The sequence below is a fragment of the Danio rerio genome, chromosome 8 (genome assembly GCF_052040795.2).
Source record: "Danio rerio strain M-AB ecotype USA chromosome 8, GRCz13ab, whole genome shotgun sequence".
Classification (NCBI taxonomy): Eukaryota; Metazoa; Chordata; class Actinopteri; order Cypriniformes; family Danionidae; genus Danio; species Danio rerio.
Genome location: NC_141028.1, coordinates 39,037,139 through 39,051,618, shown reverse-complemented (window position 1 = coordinate 39,051,618; position 14,480 = coordinate 39,037,139).

Genomic DNA, 14,480 nt, shown 5'->3' with positions numbered 1-14,480 from the left:
AGGGGTCCATCTCTCTCCCTGGACTTGCAGTAGAGGCCCCAGGGTGCCCCCTGGCCTTCTACCTAGGGGCCTCTGACCCCAGCAAGCTACCCAGGGGTCAACCTCTCTCCCTGGACTTCCAGTAGAGGCCCCAGGGTGCCCCCTGTCCTTCTACCTAGGGGCCTCTGACCCCAGCAAGCTACCCAGGGGTCAACCTCTCTCCCTGGACTTGCAGTATAGGCCCCAGGGTGCCCCATGGCCCTCCACCTAAGGGCCTCTGACCCCTGCAAGCTACCCAGGGGTCCACCTCTCTCCCTGGACTTGAAGTAGAGGCCCCAGGGTGCCCCCTTGCCCTCCACCTAGGGGCCTCTGACCCCAGCAAGCTACCCAGGGGTCAAGCTCTCTCCCTGGACTTCCAGTAGAGGCCCCAGGGTGCCCCCTGGCCTTCTACCTAGGGGCGTCTGACCCCAGCAGGCTACCCATGGGTCCACCTCTCTCCCTGGACATGCAGTATAGGCTCCAGGGTGCCCCCTGGCCCTCCACCTAGGGGCCTCTGACCCCAGCAGGCTACCCACGGGTCCACCTCTCTCCCTGAACTTGCAGGTTAGGCCCCAGGGTGCCCCCTGTTCCTACACCTAGGGGCCTCTGACTACAGCAAGCTACCCAGGGGTCCATTTCTATCCCTGGACTTGCAGTATAGAACCTCGGTGCCCCCTGGCCCTCTACCTAGGGGCCTCTGACCCCATCAAGCTACCAAGGGGTCCTCCTCTCTCCCTGGACTTGCAGTATAGGCCCCAGGGTGCCCCATGGCCCTCCACCTAAGGGCCTCTGACCCCTGCAAACTACCCAGGGGTCCACCTCTCTCCCTAGACTTGCAGTAGAGGCGCCAGGGTGCCCCCTGGCCTTCTAACTAGGGACCTCTGACCCCAGCAAGCTACGCAGGGGTCTACCTCTCTCCCTGGACTTGCAGTATAGGCCCCAGGGTGTCCCATGGCCCTCCATCTAAGGGCCTCTGATCCCTGCAAGCCACCCAGGGGTCCATCTCTCTCCCTGGACTTGCAGTAGAGGCCCCAGGGTGCCCCCTGGCCTTCTACTTAGGGGCCTCTGACCCCAGCAAGCTACCCAGGGGTCAACCTCTCTCCCTGGACTTCCAGTAGAGGCCCCAGGGTGCCCCCTGGCCTTCTACCTAGGGGCCTCTGACCCCAGCAAGCTACCCAGGGGTCAACCTCTCTCCCTGGACTTGCAGTATAGGCCCCAGGGTGCCCCATGGCCCTCCACCTCAGGGCCTCTGACCCCTGCAAGCTACCCAGGGGTCCACCTCTCTCCCTGGACTTGAAGTAGAGGCCCCAGGGTGCCCCCTTGCCCTCCACCTAGGGACCTCTGACCCCAGCAAGCTACGCAGGGGTCTACCTCTCTCCCTGGACTTGCAGTATAGGCCCCAGGGTGCCCCCTGGCCTTCTACCTAGGGGCATCTGACCCTAGCAAGCTACCCAGGGGTCTACCTCTTTCCCTGGACATAAAGTATAGACCTTAGGGTGCCCCCTTGCCCTCCATCTAGAGGCCTATGACCCCAGCATGCTACCCAGGGGTCCACCTCTCTCCCTGGACTTGCAACACAGGCCCCAGGGTGAGCCCTGGCCCTCCACCTAGAGGCCTCTGTCCCCAGCAAGCTACCCAGGGGTCTACCTCTTTCCCTGGACATAAAGTATAGGCCTTAGGGTGCCCCCTGGCCCTCCACCTAGTGGCCTCTGACCCCAGCATGCTACCCAGGGGTCCACCTCTTTCCCTGGACTTGCAGTAGAGGCCCCAGGGTGCCCCCTGGCCCTCCACCTAGGGGCCTCTGACCCCTGCAAATTACCCAGGGCTCCACAACTCTCCCTGGACTTGCAGTAGAGGACCCAGGGTGCCCCCTGGCCCTCCACATAGGGGCCTCTGACCCCAGCAGGCTACCCACGGGTCCACCTCTCTCCCTGGACTTGCAGTAGAGGCCCCAGGGTGCCCCCTGGCCCTCCACATAGGGACCTCTGACCCCAGCAAGCTACCCAGGGGTCCACTTGTATCCCTGGACTTGCAGTATAGGCCCCAGGGTGCCCCTTGGCCCTCTACCTAGGGGCCTCTGACCCCATATAGCTACCAAGGGGTCCACCTCTCTCCCTGGACTTGCAGTATAGGCCCCAGGGATCCCCATGGCCCTCCACCTAAGGGCCTCTGACCCCTGCAAACTACCCAGGGGTCCACCTCTCTCCCTAGACTTGCAGTAGAGGCCCCAGGGTAACCCCCGGCCTTCTACCTAGGGGCCTCTGACCCCAGCAAGCTACGCAGGGGTCTACCTCTCTCCCTGGACTTGCAGTATAGGCCCCAGGGTGCCCCATGGCCCTCCACCTAAGGGCCTCTGATCCCTGCAAGCCACCTAGGGGTCCACCTCTCTCCCTGGACTTGCAGTAGAGGCCCCAGGGTGCCCCCTGGCCTTCTACCTAGGGGTCTCTGACCCCAGCAAGCTACCCAGGGGTCTACCTCTTTCCCTGGACATAAAGTATAGGCCTTAGGGTGCCCCCTTGCCCTCCACCTAGTGGCCTCTGACCCCAGCATGCTACCCAGGGGTCAACCTCTCTCCCTGGACTTGCAGCACAGGCCCCAGGGTGAGCCCTGGCCCTCCACATAGGGGCCCCTGACCCCAGGAAGCTACCCAGGGGTCCACCTGTCTCCCTGGACTTGCAGTAGAGAGCCCAGTGTGCCCCCTGGAGCTCCACCTAGGGGCCTAAGACCCCAGCAATCTACCCAGGTGTCCACCTTTCTCCCTGGACTTGCAGTGGAGGCCCCAGGGTGCTCCCTTGCCCTACACCTAGGGGCCTCTGACCCCAGCAAGCTACCCAGGGATCCACCTCTCTCCCTGGACTTGCAGTATAGGCCCCAGGGTGCCCCCTGGCCCTCCACATAGGGGCCTCTGACCCCAGCAGGCTACCCACGGGTCCACCTCTCTCCCTGGACTTGCAGGATAGGCCCCAGGGTGCCCCCTGGCCCTACACCTAGGGACCTCTGACCCCAGCAAGCTACCCAGGGGTCCACTTGTATCCCTGGACTTGCAGTATAGGCCCCAGGGTGCCCCCTGGCCCTCTACCTAGGGGCCTCTGACCCCATATAGCTACCAAGGGGTCCACCTCTCTCCCTGGACTTGCAGTATAGGCCCCAGGGTGCCCCATGGCCCTCCACCTAAGGGCCTCTGACCCCTGCAAACTACCCAGGGGTCCACCTCTCTCCCTAGACTTGCAGTAGAGGCCCCAGGGTAACCCCTGGCCTTCTACCTAGGGGCCTCTGACCCCAGCAAGCTACGCAGGGGTCTACCTCTCTCCCTGGACTTGCAGTATAGGCCCCAGGGTGCCCCATGGCCCTCCACCTAAGGGCCTCTGATCCCTGCAAGCCACCTAGGGGTCCACCTCTCTCCCTGGACTTGCAGTAGAGGCCCCAGGGTGCCCCCTAGCCTTCTACCTAGGGGTCTCTGACCCCAGCAAGCTACCCAGGGGTCTACCTCTTTCCCTGGACATAAAGTATAGGCCTTAGGGTGCCCACTCTCCCTCCACCTAGTGGCCTCTGACCCCAGCATGCTACCCAGGGGTCAACCTCTCTCCCTGGACTTGCAGCACAGGCCCCAGGGTGAGCCCTGGCCCTCCACATAGGGGCCTAAGACCCCAGGAAGCTACCCAGGGGTCCACATGTCTCCCTGGACTTGCAGTAGAGAGCCCAGGGTGCCCCCTGGAGCTCCACCTAGGGGCCTAAGACCCCAGCAATCTACCCAGGTGTCCACCTCTCTCCCTGGACTTGCAGTGGACGCCCCAGGGTGCTCCCTTGCCCTACACCTAGGGGCCTCTGACCCCAGCAAGCTACCCAGGGATCCACCTCTCTCCCTGGACTTGCAGTATAGGCCCCAGGGTGCCCCATGGCCCTACACCTAGGGGCCTCTGACCCCAGCAAGCTACCCATGGGTCCACCTCTCTCCCTGGACTTGCAGTATAGGCCCCAGGGTGCCCCATGGCCCTCCACCTAAGGGCCTCTGACCCCAGCAAACCACCCAAGGGTCCACCTCTTTCCCTGGACTTGCAGTAGAGGCCCCAGGGTGCCCCCTGGCCTTCTACCTAGGGGCCTCTGACCCCAGCAAGCTACCCAGGGGTCAACCTCTCTCCCTGGACTTGCAGTATAGGCCCCAGGGTGCCCCATGGCCCTCCACCTAATGGCCTCTGACCCCTGCAAGCTACCCAGGGGTCCACGTCTCTCCCTGGACTTGCATTAGAGGCCCCAGGGTGCTCCCTTGCCCTACACCAAGGGGCCTCCGACCCCAGCAAGCTACCCAGGGGTCTACCTCTTTCCCTGGACATAAAGTATAGGCCTTAGGGTGCCCCCTGGCCCTCCACCTAGGGGCCTCTGACCCCAGCAGGCTACCCACGGGTCCACCTCTCTCCCTGGACTTGCAGGTTAGGCCCCAGGGTGCCCCCTGGCCCTACACCTAGGGGCCTCTGACTACAGCAAGCTACCCAGGGGTCCATTTCTATCCCTGGACTTGCAGTATAGGCTCCAGGGTGCCTTTTACCCCTCCACCTAGGGGCCTAAGACCCCAGCAAGCTACCCACGGGTCCACCTCTCTCCCTGGACTTGCAGGATAGGCCCCAGGGTGCCCCCTGGCCCTACACCTAGGGGCCTCTGACCCCAGCCAGCTACCCAGTGGTCCACCTCTCTCTCTGGAATTGCAGTATAGGCCCTAGGGTGCCCCCTGGAGCTCCACCTGGGGGCCTAAGACCCCTGCAAGCTACCCAGGTGTCCACCTCTTTCCCTGGACTTGCAGTGGAGGCCCCAGGGTGCTCCCTTGCCCGACACCAAGGGGCCTCTGACCCCAGCAAGCTACCCAGGGATCCACCTCTCTCCCTGGACTTGCAGTATAGGCCCCAGGGTGCCCCCTGGCCCTACACCTAGGGGCCTCTGACTCCAGCAAGCTACCCATGGGTCCACCTCTCTCCCTGGACTTGCAGTATAGGCCCCAGGGTGCCCCATGGCCCTCCACCTAAGGGCCTCTGACCCCTGCAAGCTACGCAGGGGTCTACCTCTCTCCCTGGACTTGCAGTATAGGCCCCAGGGTGTCCCATGGCCCTCCACCAAAGGGCCTCTGATCCCTGCAAGCCACCCAGGGGTCCACCTCTCTCCCTGGACTTGCAGTAGAGGCCCCAGGGTGCCCCCTGGCCTTCTACCTAGGGGCATCTGACCCCAGCAAGCTACCCAGGGGTCTACCTCTTTCCCTGGACATAAAGTATAGACCTTAGGGTGCCCCCTTGCCCTCCACCTAGAGGCCTATGACCCCAGCATGCTACCCAGGGGTCCACCTCTCTCCCTGGACTTGCAGCACAGGCCCCAGGGTGAGCCCTAGCCCTCCACCTAGAGGCCTCTGACCCCAGCAAGACACCCAGGGGTCCACCTCTCTCCCTGGACTTGCAGTAGAGGCCCCAGGGTGCCCCCTGGCCCTCCACCTAGGGTCCTCTGACCCCTGCAAATTACCCAAGGCTCCACAACTCTCCCTGGACTTGCAGAAGAGGCCCCAGGGTGCCCCCTGGCCCTCCACATAGGGGCCTCTGACCCCAGCAGGCTACCCACGGGTCCACCTCTCTCCCTGGACTTGCAGGATAGGCCCCAGGGTGCCCCCTGGCCCTACACCTAGGGACCTCTGACCCCAGCAAGCTACCCAGGGGTCCACTTGTATCCCTGGACTTGCAGTATAGGCCCCAGGGTGCCCCCTGGCCCTCTACCTAGGGGCCTCTGACCCCATATAGCTACCAAGGGGTCCACCTCTCTCCCTGGACTTGCAGTATAGGCCCCAGGGTGCCCCATGGCCCTCCACCTAAGGGCCTCTGACCCCTGCAAACTACCCAGGGGTCCACCTCTCTCCCTAGACTTGCAGTAGAGGCCCCAGGGTAACCCCTGGCCTTCTAGCTAGGGGCCTCTGACCCCAGCAAGCTACGCAGGGGTCTACCTCTCTCCCTGGACTTGCAGTATAGGCCCCAGGGTGCCCCATGGCCCTCCACCTAAGGGCCTCTGATCCCTGCAAGCCACCCAGGGATCCACCTCTCTCCGTGGACTTGCAGTAGAGGCCCCAGGGTGCCCCCTGGCCTTCTACCTAGGGGCCTCTGACCCCAGCGAGCTACCCAGGGGTCTACCTCTTTCCCTGGACATAAAGTATAGGCCTTAGGGTGCCCCCTTGCCCTCCACCTAGTGGCCTCTGACCCCAGCATGCTACCCAGGGGTCAACCTCTCTCCCTGGACTTGCAGCACAGGCCCCAGGGTGAGCCCTGGCCCTCCACATAGGGGTCCCTGACCCCAGGAAGCTACCCAGGGGTCCACCTGTCTCCCTGGACTTGCAGTAGAGAGCCCAGTGTGCCCTCTGGAGCTCCACCTAGGGGCCTAAGACCCCAGCAATCTACCCAGGTGTCCACCTCTCTCCCTGGACTTGCAGTGGAGGCCCCAGGGTGCTCCCTTGCCCTACACCTAGGGGCCTCTGACCCCAGCAAGCTACCCAGGGATCCACCTCTCTCCCTGGACTTGCAGTATAGGCCCCAGGGTGCCCCATGGCCCTCCACCTAAGGGCCTCTGTCCCCACAAGCCACCCAAGGGTCCACCTCTCTCCCTGGACTTGCAGTAGAGGCCCCAGGGTACCCCCTGGCCTTCTACCTAGGGGCCTCTGACCCCAGCAAGCTACCCAGGGGTCTACCTCTTTCCCTGGACATAAAATATAGGCCTTAGGGTGCCCCCTGGCCCTCCACCTAGGGGCCTCTGACCCCAGCAAGCTACCCATGGGTCCACCTCTCTCCCTGGACTTGCAGTAGAGGCCCCAGGGTGCCCCCTTGCCCTCCACCTAGGGGCCTCTGACCCCAGCAAGCCACCCAGGGCTCCACCTCTCTCCCTGGACTTGCAGTAGAGGCCCCAGGGTACCCCCTGGCCTTCTACCTATGGGCCTCTGACCCCAGCAGGCTACCCACGGGTCCACCTCTCTCCCTGGACTTGCAGGATAGGCCCCAGGGTGCCCCCTGGCCCTACACCTAGGGACCTCTGACCCCAGCAAGCTACCCAGGGGTCCACTTGTATCCCTGGACTTGCAGTATAGGCCCCAGGGTGCCCCATGGCCCTCCACCTAAGGGCCTCTGACCCCTGCAAACTACCCAGGGGTCCACCTCTCTCCCTAGACTTGCAGTAGAGGCCCCAGGGTAACCCCTGGCCTTCTAGCTAGGGGCCTCTGACCCCAGCAAGCTACGCAGGGGTCTACCTCTCTCCCTGGACTTGCAGTATAGGCCCCAGGGTGCCCCATGGCCCTCCACCTAAGGGCCTCTGATCCCTGCAAGCCACCCAGGGGTCCACCTCTCTCCCTGGACTTGCAGTAGAGGCCCCAGGGTGCCCCCTGGCCTTCTACCTAGGGGCCTCTGACCCCAGCGAGCTACCCAGGGGTCTACCTCTTTCCCTGGACATAAAGTATAGGCCTTAGGGTGCCCCCTTGCCCTCCACCTAGTGGCCTCTGACCCCAGCATGCTACCCAGGGGTCAACCTCTCTCCCTGGACTTGCAGCACATGCCCCAGGGTGAGCCCTGGCCCTCCACATAGGGGCCCCTGACGCCAGGAAGCTACCCAGGGGTCCACCTGTCTCCCTGGACTTGCAGTAGAGAGCCCAGTGTGCCCTCTGGAGCTCCACCTAGGGGCCTAAGACCCCAGCAATCTACCCAGGTGTCCACCTCTCTCCCTGGACTTGCAGTGGAGGCCCCAGGGTGCTCCTTTGCCCGTACACCTAGGGGCCTCTGACCCCAGCAAGCTACCCATGGGTCCACCTCTCTCCCTGGACTTGCAGTAGAGGCCCCAGGGTGCCCCCTTGCCCTCCACCTAGGGGCCTCTGACCCCAGCAAGCCACCCAGGGCTCCACCTCTCTCCCTGGACTTGCAGTAGAGGCCCCAGGGTACCCCCTGGCCTTCTACCTATGGGCCTCTGACCCCAGCAGGCTACCCACGGGTCCACCTCTCTCCCTGGACTTGCAGGATAGGCCCCAGGGTGCCCCCTGGCCCTACACCTAGGGACCTCTGACCCCAGCAAGCTACCCAGGGGTCCACTTGTATCCCTGGACTTGCAGTATAGGCCCCAGGGTGCCCCCTGGCCCTCTACCTAGGGGCCTCTGACCCCATATATCTACCAAGGGGTCCACCTCTCTCCCTGGACTTGCAGTATAGGCCCCAGGGTGCCCCATGGCCCTCCACCTAAGGGCCTCTGACCCCTGCAAACTACCCAGGGGTCCACCTCTCTCCCTAGACTTGCAGTAGAGGCCCCAGGGTAACCCCTGGCCTTCTACCTAGGGGCCTCTGACCCCAGCAAGCTACGCAGGGGTCTACCTCTCTCCCTGGACTTGCAGTATAGGCCTTAGGGTGCCCCCTTGCCCTCCACCTAGTGGCCTCTGACCCCAGCATGCTACCCAGGGGTCAACCTCTCTCCCTGGACTTGCAGCACAGGCCCCAGGGTGAGCTCTGGCCCTCCACATAGGGGCCCCTTGACCCCAGCAAGCTACCCAGGGGTCCACCTGTCTCCCTGGACTTGCAGTAGAGAGCCCAGGGTGCCCCCTGGAGCTCCACCTAGGGGCCTAAGACGCCAGCAATCTACCCAGGTGTCCACCTCTCTCCCTGGACTTGCAGTGGAGGCCCCAGGGTGCTCCCTTGCCCTACACCTAGGGGCCTCTGACCCCAGCAAGCTACCCAGGGATCCACCTCTCTCCCTGGACTTGCAGTATAGGCCCCAGGGTGCCCCCTGGCCCTACACCTAGGGGCCTCTGACCCCAGCAAGCTACCTATGGGTCCACCTCTCTCCCTGGACTTGCAGTATAGGCCCCAGGGTGCCCCATGGCCCTCCACCTAAGGGCCTCTGACCCCAGCAAGCCACCCAGGGGTCCACCTCTCTCCCTGGACTTGCAGTAGAGGCCCCAGGGTACCCCCTGGCCTTCTACCTAGGGGCCTCTGAACCCAGCAAGCTACCCAGGGGTCTACCTCTTTCCCTGGACATAAAGTATAGGCCTTAGGGTGCCCCCTGGCCCTCCACCTAGGGGCCTCTGACCCCAGCAGGCTACCCACGGGTCCACCTCTCTCCCTGGACTTGCAGGTTAGGCCACAGGGTGCCCCCTGGCCCTACACCTAGGGGCCTCTGACTACAGCAAGCTACCCAGGGGTCAATTTATATCCCTGGACTTGCAGTATAGGCTCCAGGGTGCCTTTTACCCCTCCACCTAGGGGCCTAAGACCCCAGCAAGCTACCCACGGGTCCCCCTCTCTCCCTGGACTTGCAGGATAGGCCCCAGGGTGCCCCCTGGCCCTACACCTAGGGGCCTCTGACCCCAGCCAGCTACCCAGTGGTCCACCTCTCTCTCTGGACTTGCAGTATAGGCCCTAGGGTGACCCTGGAGCTCCACCTAGGGGCCTAAGACCCCAGCAAGCTACCCAGGTGTCCACCTCTCTCCCTGGACTTGCAGTAGAGGCCCAAGGGTGCCCCCTTGCCCTCCACCTAGGGGCCTAAGACCCCTGCAAGCTACCCAGGTGTCCACCTCTCTCCCTGGACTTGCAGTGGAGGCCCCAGGGTGCTCCCTTGCCCGACACCAAGGGGCCTCTGACCCCAGCAAGCTACCCAGGGATCCACCTCTCTCCCTGGACTTGCAGTATAGGCCCCAGGGTGCCCCCTGGCCCTACACCTAGGGGCCTTTGACCCCAGCAAGCTACTCATGGGTCCACCTCTCTCCATGGACTTGCAGTATAATCCCCAGGGTGCCCCCTGGCCCTACACCTAGGGGCCTCTGACCCAAGCAATCTACCCATGGGTCCACCTCTCTCCCTGGACTTGCAGTATAGGCCCCAGGGTGCCCCATGGCCCTCCACCTAAGGGCCTCTGACCCCTGCAAGCTACCCAGGGGTCCACCTCTCTCCCTGGACTTGCAGTAGAGGCCCCAGGGTGCCCACTGGCCTTCTACCTAGGGGCCTCTGACCCCAGCAAGCTACCCAGGGGTCAACCTCTCTCCCTGGACTTGCAGTATAGGCCCCAGGGTGCCCCTTGGCCCTCCACCTAAGGGCCTCTGACCCCTGCAAGCTACCCAGGGGTCCACCTCTCTCCCTGGACTTGCAGTAGAGGCCCCAGGGTGCCCCCTTGCCCTCCACCTAGGGGCCTCTGACCCCAGCAAGCCACCCAGGGCTCCACCTCTCTCCCTGGACTTGCAGTAGAGGCCCCAGGGTACCCCCTGGCCTTCTACCTAGGGGCCTCTGACCCCAGCAAGCTACCCAGGGATCCACCTCTCTCCCTGGACTTGCAGTATAGCACCCAGGGTGCCCCCTGGCCCTACACCTAGGGGCCTCTGACCCCAGCAAGCTACCCACGGGTCCACCTCTCTCCCTGAACTTGCAGGTTAGGCCCCAGGGTGCCCCCTGGCCCTACACCTAGGGGCCTCTGACCCCAGCATGCTACCCAGGGGTCCAACTCTCTCCCTGGACTTGCAGCACAAGCCCCAGGGTGAGCCCTGGCCTTCCACATAGGGGCCTCTGACCCCAGCAAGCTACCCAGGGGTCCACCTGTCTCCCTGGACTTGCAGTAGAGAGCCCATGGTGCCCCCTGTCCCTCCACCTAGGGGCCTCTGACCCCAGCAAGTTACCCAGGGGTCCACCTCTCTCCCTGGACTTGCAGGATAGGCCCCAGGGTGCCCCTGGCCCTACACCTAGGGGCCTCTGACCCCAGCAAGCTACCCAGTGGTCCACCTCTCACCCTGGACTTGCAGTATAGGGCCTAGGGTGCCCCCTGGAGCTCCACCTAGGGGCTTAAGATTCCTGCAAGCTACCCAGGTGTCCACCTCTCTCCCTGGACTTGCAATGGAGGCTCCAGGGTGCTCCCTTGCCCTCCACCTAAGGGCCTCTGACCCCAGCAAGCTACTCAGGGTTCCACCTCTCACCCTGGACTTGCAGTATAGGCAATAGGGTGCCCCCTGGAGCTCCACCTAGGGGCCTAAGACACCAGCAAGGTACCCTGTGGTCCACCTCTCACCCTGGACTTGCAGTATAGGCCCTAGGGTGCCCCCTGGAGCTTCACCTAGCGGCCTCTGACCCCAGCAAGCTACCCAGGGGTCCACCTGTCTCCCTGGACTTGCAGTAGAGAGCCCAGGGTGCCCCCTGTCCCTCCACCTAGGGGCCTCTGACCCCAGCAAGCCACCCAGGGGTCCACCTCTTTCCCTGGACATAAAGTATAGGCCTTAGGGTGCCCCCTGGCCCTCCACCTAGTGGCCTCTGACCATAGCATGCTACCCAGGGGTCCACCTCTCTCCCTGGACTTGCAGTAGAGGCCCCAGGGTGCCCCCTGGCCCTACACCTAAGGGCCCCTGACCCCTGCAAATTACCCAGGGCTCCACAACTCTCCCTGGACTTGCAGTAGAGGCCCCAGGGTGCCCCCTGGCCCTCCACATAGGGGCCTCTGACCCCAGCAGGCTACCCACGGGTCCACCTCTCTCCCTGGACTTGCAGTAGAGGCCCCAGGGTGCCCCCTGGCCTTCTACCTAGGGGCCTCTGACCCCAGCGAGCTACCCAGGGGTCTACCTCTTTCCCTGGACATAAAGTATAGGCCTTAGGGTGCCCCCTGGCCCTCCACCTAGTGGCCTCTGACCCCATATAGCTACCAAGGGGTCCACCTCTCTCCCTGGACTTGCAGTATAGGCCCCAGGGTGCCCCATGGCCCTCCACCTAAGGGCCCCTGACCACTGCAAGCTACCCAGGGGTCCACCTCTCTCCCTGGACTTGCAGTAGAGGCCCCAGGGTGCCCCCTTGCCCTCCACTTAGCGGCCTCCGACCCCAGCAAGCCACCCAGGGGTCCACCTCTCTCCCTGGACTTGCAGTAGAGGCCCCAGGGTGCCCCCTGGCCTTCTACCTAGGGGCCTCTGACCCCAGCAAGCTACCCAGGGGTCAACCTCTCTCCCTGGACTTGCAGTATAGGCCCCAGGGTGCCCCATGGCCCTCCACCTAAGGGCCTCTGACCCCTGCAAGATACCCAGGGGTCCACCTCTCTCCCTGGACTTGCAGTAGAGGCCCCAGGGTGCCCCCTTGCCCTCCACCTAGGGGCCTCTGACCCCAGCAAGCCACCCAGGGCTCCACCTCTCTCCCTGGACTTGCAGTAGAGGCCCCAGGGTACCCCCTGGCCTTCTACCTAGGGGCCTCTGACCCCAGCAAGCTACCCAGGGGTCTACCTCTTTCCCTGAACATAAAGTATAGGCCTTAGGGTGCCCCCTGGCCCTCCACCTAGGGGCCTCTGACCCCAGCAGGCTACCCACGGGTCCACCTCTCTCCCTGTACTTGCAGGTTAGGCCCCAGGGTGCCCCCTGGCCCTACACCTAGGGGCCTCTGACTACAGCAAGCTACCCAGGGGTCCATTTCTATCCCTGGACGTGCAGTATAGGCTCCAGGGTGCCTTTTGCCCCGCCACCTAGGGGCCTAAGACCCCAGCAAGCTACCCACGGGTCCACCTCTCTCCCATTGACTTGCAGGATAGGCCCTAGGGTGCCCCCTGGCCCTACACCTAGGGGCCTCTGACCCCAGCCAGCTACCCAGTGGTCCACCTCTCTCTCTGGACTTGCAGTTTAGGGCCTAGGGTGCCCCCTGGAGCTCCACCTAGGGGCCTAAGAGCCCAGCAAGCTACCTAGGTGTCCACCTCTCTCCCTGGACTTGCAGTAGAGGCCCAAGGGTGCCCCCTTGCCCTCCACCTAGGAGCCTCTGACCCCAGCAAGCTACCCAGGGGTCCACCTCTCTCCCTGGACATGCAGTATATGCTCCAGGGTGCCTTTTGCCCCTCCACCTAAGGGCCTAATACCCAAGCAAGCTACCCAGGGGTCCACATCTCTCCCTGGACTTGCAGTAGAGGCCCCAGGGTGCCCACAGGCCCTCCACCTAGGGGCCTCTGACCCCTAAAAGCTACCCAGGGTTCCACCTCTCTCCCTGGACTTGCAGTATAGGTCCCAGGGTGCCTCCTTGCCCTCCACCCAGGGGCCTCTGACCCCAGCAACTTACCCAGGGGTCCACCTCTCTCCCTTGACTTGCAGTATAGGCCCCAGGGTGTCCCCTGGCCCTCCACCTAGGGGCCTCTGACCCCTGCAAGCTTCCCTGGGGTCCACGTTTCTCCCTGGACTTGCAGTACAGGCCCCAGGGTGCCTCTTGCCCCTCCACCTAGGGGCCTAAGACCCCAGCAAGCTACCAAGGGGTCCACATCTCTCCCTGGACTTGCAGTAGAGGCCCCAGGGTGCCCCCTGGCCCTCAACCAGTGGGCTTCTGACCCCAGCAAGTTACCCAGGGTCCACCTCTCACCCTGGACTTGCAGAATAGGCCCTAGGGTGCCCCCTGGAGCTCCACCTAGGGGCATTTGACCCCTACAAGCTACCCTGGGGTCCACCTCTCTCCCTGGACTTGCAATAGAGGCCCCAGGGGCCCCCCTGGTCCTCCACCTAGGGGCCTCTGACCCCAGCATGCTACCCAGGGGTCCACCTCTCTCCTTGGTCTAGCAGTAGAGGCCCCAGGGTGCCCCCTTGCCCTCCACCTAGGGGCTTTTGACCCCAGCAATCCACCCAGGGGTCCACCTCTCTCCCTGGACTTGCAGTAGAGGACCCAGGGTGCCCCCTGGCCTTCTACCTAGGGGCCTCTGACCCCAGCAGGCTACCCATGGGTCCACCTCTCTCCCTGGACTTGCAGGATAGGCCCCAGGGTGCCCCCTTGCCCTACACCTAGGGGCCTCTGACCCCAGCAAGCCACCCAGGGGTCCACCTCTCTCCCTGGACTTGCAGTAGAGGCCACAGGGTGCCCCCTGGCCTTCTACCTAGGGGCCTCTGACCCCAGCAAGCTACCCAGGGGTCTACCTCTCTCCCTGGACTTGCAGTGTAGGCCCCAGCGTGCCCCATGGCCCTCCACCTAAGGGCCTCTGACCCCTGGAAGCTACCCAGGGGTCCACCTCTCTCCCTGGACTTGCAGTAGAGGCCCCAGGGTGCCCCCTTGCCCTCCACCTAGGGGCCTCTGACCCCTGCAAGCTACCCAGGGGTCCACCTCTCTCCATGGACTTGCAGTAGAGGCCCCATGGTGCCCCCTGCCTTCTACCTAGGGGCCTCTGACCCCAGCAAGCTACCCAGGGGTCTACCTCTTTCCCTGGACTTAAAGTATAGGCCTTAGGGTGCCCCCTGTCCCTCCACCTAGTGGCCTCTGACCCCAGCATGCTACCCAGGGGTCCACCTCTCTCCCTGGACTTTCAGCACAAGCCCCAGGGTGAGCCCCGGCCCTCCACATAGGGGCCCCTGACCCCAGCAAGCTACCCAGGGGTCCACCTGTCTCCCTGGACTTGCAGTAGAGAGCCCAGGATGCCCCCTGTCCCTCCACCTAGGGGCCTCTGACCCCAGCAAGTTACCCAGGGGTCCACCTCTCTCCTTGGACTTGCAGTATAGTCCC